We start from the raw sequence: 6000 nt of genomic DNA, 5'->3' as shown, positions 1-6000 counted from the left end.
CCTATTCATATTCAAAATCACTGACCAGCCAGCTGGGTCTGTCCATAGAAAGTATAGGTTCCCATATCTAGCTTTTTCTTGCAAAGTCTGAATAACCTGGATTAGTCAGAAACCTCAGTCCAGTTAACAAAAAAGGAAATGTTCTATGCTGGTCATAGAAGATACACTAAAATAGATGACACCAAACTGGGTGGGACTGTCGATCTGCTCGAGGGTAGGACGGCACTGCAGAGGGACCTGGACAGGCTGGACCGATGGGCCGAGGCCAACTGTATGAGGTTCAATAAGGCCAAGTGCCGGGTCCTGCATTTGGGTCACAACAACCCCATGCAACACTACAGGCTTGGGGAAGAGTGGCTGGAAAGCTGCCTGGATGAAAAGGACCTGGGGGTGTTGGTCGACAGCTGGCTGAACATGAGCCAGCAGTGTACCCAGGTGGCCAAGAAGGCCAACAGCATCCTGGCTTGTATCAGGAATAGTGTGGCCAGCAGGAGCAGGGAAATGATTGTCCCCCTGTACTTGGCACTGGTGAGGCCACACCTGGAATCCTGTGTCCAGTTTTGGGCCCCTCAATACAAGAAAGACATTGAGGTGCTGGAGCGTGTCCAGAGAAGGGCAACAAAGCTGGTGAAGGGTCTGGAGCACAGGCCTTATGAGGAGCGGCTGAGGGAACTGGGGTTGTTTAGCCTGGAGAAGAGGAGGCTGAGGGAAGACCTTATCGCTCTCTACAACTATCTGAAAGGAGGTTGTAGTGAGGTGGGTGTTGGTCTCTTCTCCCATGTAGTTAGCAATAGGACGAGAGGAAATGGGCTTAAGCTGCGCCAGGGGAGATTTAGATTGGATATTAGGAAAAATTTCTTCACGGAAAGGGTAGTCAAGCATTGGAACAGGCTGCCCAGAGAGGTGGTGGAGTCACCATCCCTGGAAGCATTCAAAAAACGGGTAGACGTGGCACTTTGGGACATGGTTTAGTAGGCATGGTGGTGTTGGGTTGATGGTTGGACTGATGATCTTAGAGGTCCTTTCCAACCTTAATGATTCCTAGTTTTTACTTTCATTATAACTAATCCAGCCACCAAGCCAGGAAACATGAAATTGCTACTCTCCCCTTAATTGGTTTAGTGTTGGACTTGGTAATGTTAGGTTAATGGTTGGACTGGATGATCTTAAAGGTCTTTTCCAACCTAATGATTCTACGATTCTATATATAATAAACAAGCATTTAAGACATTTACATTTCTGATTATTTAAAATATAGGGGGTTTTAACTAAACTGAAACATACTGTGAATATTCCCAGCTGTTCCTCTGCAATGACATTCCTAAGTCAGGTTGCAAAACACTGTCTGTCAAAATTCACTTTTAAACCTTCAAAAAAAAAAAACGCCCCGTATCAGGGCCAGGTGAACTTTTAAAAATTTGATCAAACTGCATTCAAGTTTATCTTGATTTAAAGGATGATAAAAATAAAACATATGATTTTGCTGTCTATTATTCCAGCACAACTGATAAGGATGTTTGCACTTCACAGGGAGCACACAGACCAAAAGGCCCATTATAAGAAATGTGCAATCTCAGACTTCTGTACTGAAAATATGCGTTTAACTTTAATCACATCTACAGCCCAGTCAGGATGTTTGCAAGGCAAAAAAGCATCTGCAGTGGGGTGGATAGCCAAATAACAGTAAGACATTACTCTAAAATTGTATGGACTATAGTCACTTCAAATATATATGAATGTGAGTAGAACTAGAGTCTTTCCGCCTTTGATTGCCAATTTGTTGCTAGACGGGTAGCTTAAAATGATGGAAACCCTAGAACTAGCACTTAAACAGGGGCAATGCCTTTTTTTAGACTTGGAAAAATGTTGGGTTTCTTCTTATTATATTACAACTTATAAGCATGCTGTTTGACTATCTAATAAAAAATGACATTATTTAAGATGAACTAAACAGAAATAAATTTAGGTTGTAGTATTATTGAAAGCAGGGAGGAAGGGGAACTAGTTTTTAGAGGCAACTTCATCAGTTTATATAAAAGTTACAATATCATTACCTGGGATAGCAGAATATAGGACACAGTAAGGGGTAGGTCTTTTCTTATGAGTTATTGAGTAGCAAAATCCTCTGTTAAATTGTAAGCATGCAACTTTCTGAATGCAGGTGTGCACACGTGGTGGGGAGAACGCTGGCGTGCACAGCCACAGAGGTGTGCAGTCACACACTCATCAGCAAGCAGGATCAGCGTTCATCAACTAACTAAGGAATTGACTGGCACAGCTGATAAAAGATCTTCTACAATACCTTTTTTTTTTTTTTTTTTAATTTGGTTGATTGGCATTTTGCAACCTGTTCATTGAGAGGGATCTATTTTGATAGATCTTTACTCTTATTGAGAACACTTTTTGTGAAAAGTTTTGGAAACTGTTGAAACGTTTTGTGCTGACAGTCTTCTAAGGGAAAAAGGCACTTTTAAGATCAGTGGTGGTTTTTCATTTCCAGAGTTAAGCTATCTGAGGAAAAAGAATCAAGAATGGAAAAACATGAAAAGCAAAATAAAACACTGTGGTTCACCCAAATAGAAGTATTTCTAAAACCACTAGCTTGCAAAATATCATACTTGACACTTCATTCTGACTTGATAAGAGTATTTTTTGAGCCCAAAAGTTTTTCCTGAGACAGAAACAATTTTCCTTTCTACTCTATCCAGAGGGACCAGTTGGAAAGAACACTCTGTTTTCTATTACTATTTTTGTCCATAAGCTTTTTTCTTTCCACATTTCTTCTTTTCTCTTACTTCCTTTTTTCAGTTTCATTTTCCTTCTTTTTCTTTCTTAAAATGCCCAATCTATTGCAAAACAGAAGAAACTTGAGCCTGGAACCCAAGATTCGTTGCTCTTGCTCTCCTCTTTTCCTCTGTTTATTCAGAAGGAGTGTGAAAAGAACTATATTAAGCTGAAATTTTATTCTGCTGTCCTCTGTTCAACAAAAGATAGTCCACTAAAGCCACTAAATCACAGATAACACTTCTCTGGGCAACGTTATTAGGAACTGACAGCTGGTGATGGATGAAGATCTCATCTTTTAAAGAAAAAAGTACATTTAATTTCCTTTGTACATAAAATAGAGAGTACAGCATTGTGTATCTAAAGATAAAAAGAGACCCAATGTATGCTGGGTGCCATACTTAAGGGGATACAATACTGGGTCTGTGTTTCTGAGCTTACGTTTTACAGGACATCTTCAAATTAATTTTTAAACCACTATTTTTCAATTCTTGGTAGACAATGAACTTTAAAAAAAAGAGGGTGACATTTTTACAGCCAGCTCCACTAGGAAAGATCAGCTCAGAGACTGAGCTGTTACTTTTTAGGAAGAACACTGGAAGACAGGACAGAAAGAGGAGAATGGCTGTGTAGGGCAGAGAGATGGGTTCACCCCTGTTCCTGCCTGGGATTAAGCCGTGCTCCTGGGAGCCACTGGACTTCCTTGAGGTTGATACCATAATGGAGTTGGTACTGAACATGCACAATGGAGTTGGTATTGAACATCAAGGATCTCATCAACCACCTTGAAAAAGACATGCTAAATAAGTATGGTCATTCTTCCATCAACTGAAGCACATCAAGACAGACTCCAATTATAGTGCATAAATTTCTTCTACAGAGGCACTGGCAATACACAGTACTGCCTTATTTCTGACTTTTGTGTTTTGTTTTGGTTTTTTTTCTTTTGAAAATGACCTGTGACTACGACACGTACTCTACTTTTCTTTTCACATTTGCAATGTATAACCGTATTTTACATGCCCTTTTTGCAGCACTACCAGCTGCTGCTTTGGTTGAATTTCATTTTAACACACTTCCCAAGCAGTACGGAGATGGTGAGAGTCAAACTTTAATTGCCTGTCTGTGCTAAGCAAGACAGTTAAACATGCAGTTAAAGCACATGTTCAACAAGAAAATATGGTCAGTCTGATTCCAGTGGTATGAAAGACTGCTTTGGTCTCCTGGGCTGAGAGAAAGTTTAAGAAAAACATCTGCATGGATTTTTTGTTTCGAAGTCTAGAGACGATTTGTGCCTTGGCTGAGTCTGGCTGCAAGTCCTCGTAGGAGAAGAAGGCCTAACAGTGAGCAGTTGCCTGCCTTTGATGAAAACCTTCTAGTTAGCTAGTCTAAAATAGAGTGGAAATGTTTTTGTGAACCTTTCTCCACTGAAGGATGAAAAGAGGTTTTCCACTGAAAACACAAAACAAAAAGCAACCTTTTTAAACATAAGTTTATGGAAAATTCTGTGACCATCTTCATGTAAAAATAATTACTCTGCTTTCCCTAAGACTTCAGATCATTCCCTTCTTTTCTCTGTTTCTTTACTCTTATTTTTTTCCAGTGGACATAAAGTAGTTAGTACCAAAGGACAATATTAGGCTTTCCCATTTCTTACCAAAAGAAAAGCCTCTGGAAAGTACAAGATATAAAAATGAAACTTGCCCTGGACTTGTGCTGGAAATTCAAACATAGCAACTCAGAGCAAATGCAAGATCATCAAGAAGGACAAGGGTCTATGTAGTTTTTTCAGAAGGTGAAACCTACTGCTTTAAGTTTCACTTATACACATGCATACACAATTAAACAAAAAGTGGCTATGTAAAACATCCAATGAACACTGACCTTTGAATCACACCAAGTTTCTGCTTCTCCGTGAAGAAACGGATTTCTTCCTCTGCTTTTTGGGATTGGTCCCCAGCTAATGATGGGGTATGTTCAAGCTGTTTTTCAAAAGTTTCTGCATTCTATATTCTGGTCTAAAACTCCTGTCGCTCATCTCTTACTATGCCATAACCTATGTTTTTTGGGTAGCTGGAGCCATTTTCCAGACCTTGGAGGATCACTGTTTGCAAGATTGTTCTCTGCATCTTGATTCTAGAAGTTTTTAACACCCAGCTGCTCATCCAGATGTATTTAGGAGCTTTGAAATTCAACTGCTATGCTATTAAGTAGGTTTTGAAACCTTTTTTTTTTTGGCTCAGAGTAGCTACAGCTTTTGCTAAGCCTCTCCTTCATCTGTGTTAGAGCTGAACTAAGATATTGAGCATTTTCTCTTTTGGGTCATCCATGAGACTGCAAATTCAAAGTGCTATAGGAGAAACAAACTCAATTAGCAGGATCCACAGGGCTGATCCCATACAAAGATCTGGTTAGCATTTTGGGCTGCAGATGGCTGCCACTGGGAACCATCCAGCCAGATACCCACTGGTGCAACACTGAGCTCTCCCTGCTCCTGGAGACAGGTGCCCCAGATTCCTTCCACTTCTATGCCCTACTGCTTTTTTTGTTATGGGAGATCCCAGAGACCAACCTTGCCACAGTTTCTTTGAGACATACACACTTTCTCCTTTACTGTCAAAACAGGGATTTTGAAACTGATTTTTCAGTCCACATACTCACAGACACCTAGCCAGACTTCCTTCTTTTATTTCTAATTTCAGCAACACTGGCTAGAAGATCTGGCTTCTTCAGTGCTCTCTTTTACCCCTTTAATACTTCACACATCTCAGTAAAGCCTTGTTTTCATTCCCCTCAGACCTGTATATGCCAGTAACCAAAGAGGATGCAAAAATGTCAATCAGTGTCTCAGACTGACAATTGCATTTAATTACCTCTGACCCCCCCCCAGCCACAGATGTTTCAAATAACAGTTCAGGAACTCAACAAGGTTGTCCCCAGGTGCCTTAGAGATAACCAGAAGTGCAGTAACATGGCTTTCAAAAGGATAGTTCAAATAAGCAGCCAAACTAAGCATGAGTCCTGAACCAATTGAAGTTTGCCTCTTTTGCTAGTGTTGTGAACTATAATTCTCCACATTTATGGAGTGCCTTCTACTTTAGGATGTATGACAACTTAAGAGACTTTAATTGACTCCCAACACCCCTTTTGTAAGTTTTATTTCTAATTCACTGGCTAAGAAAAGCACAGCATAAAACATGAAACCATTGTCCAAGT

The sequence above is a fragment of the Pelecanus crispus genome, chromosome 6 (assembly GCF_030463565.1).
Source record: "Pelecanus crispus isolate bPelCri1 chromosome 6, bPelCri1.pri, whole genome shotgun sequence".
NCBI lineage: Eukaryota > Metazoa > Chordata > Aves > Pelecaniformes > Pelecanidae > Pelecanus > Pelecanus crispus.
Note: the sequence above shows the minus strand (reverse complement) of the source record.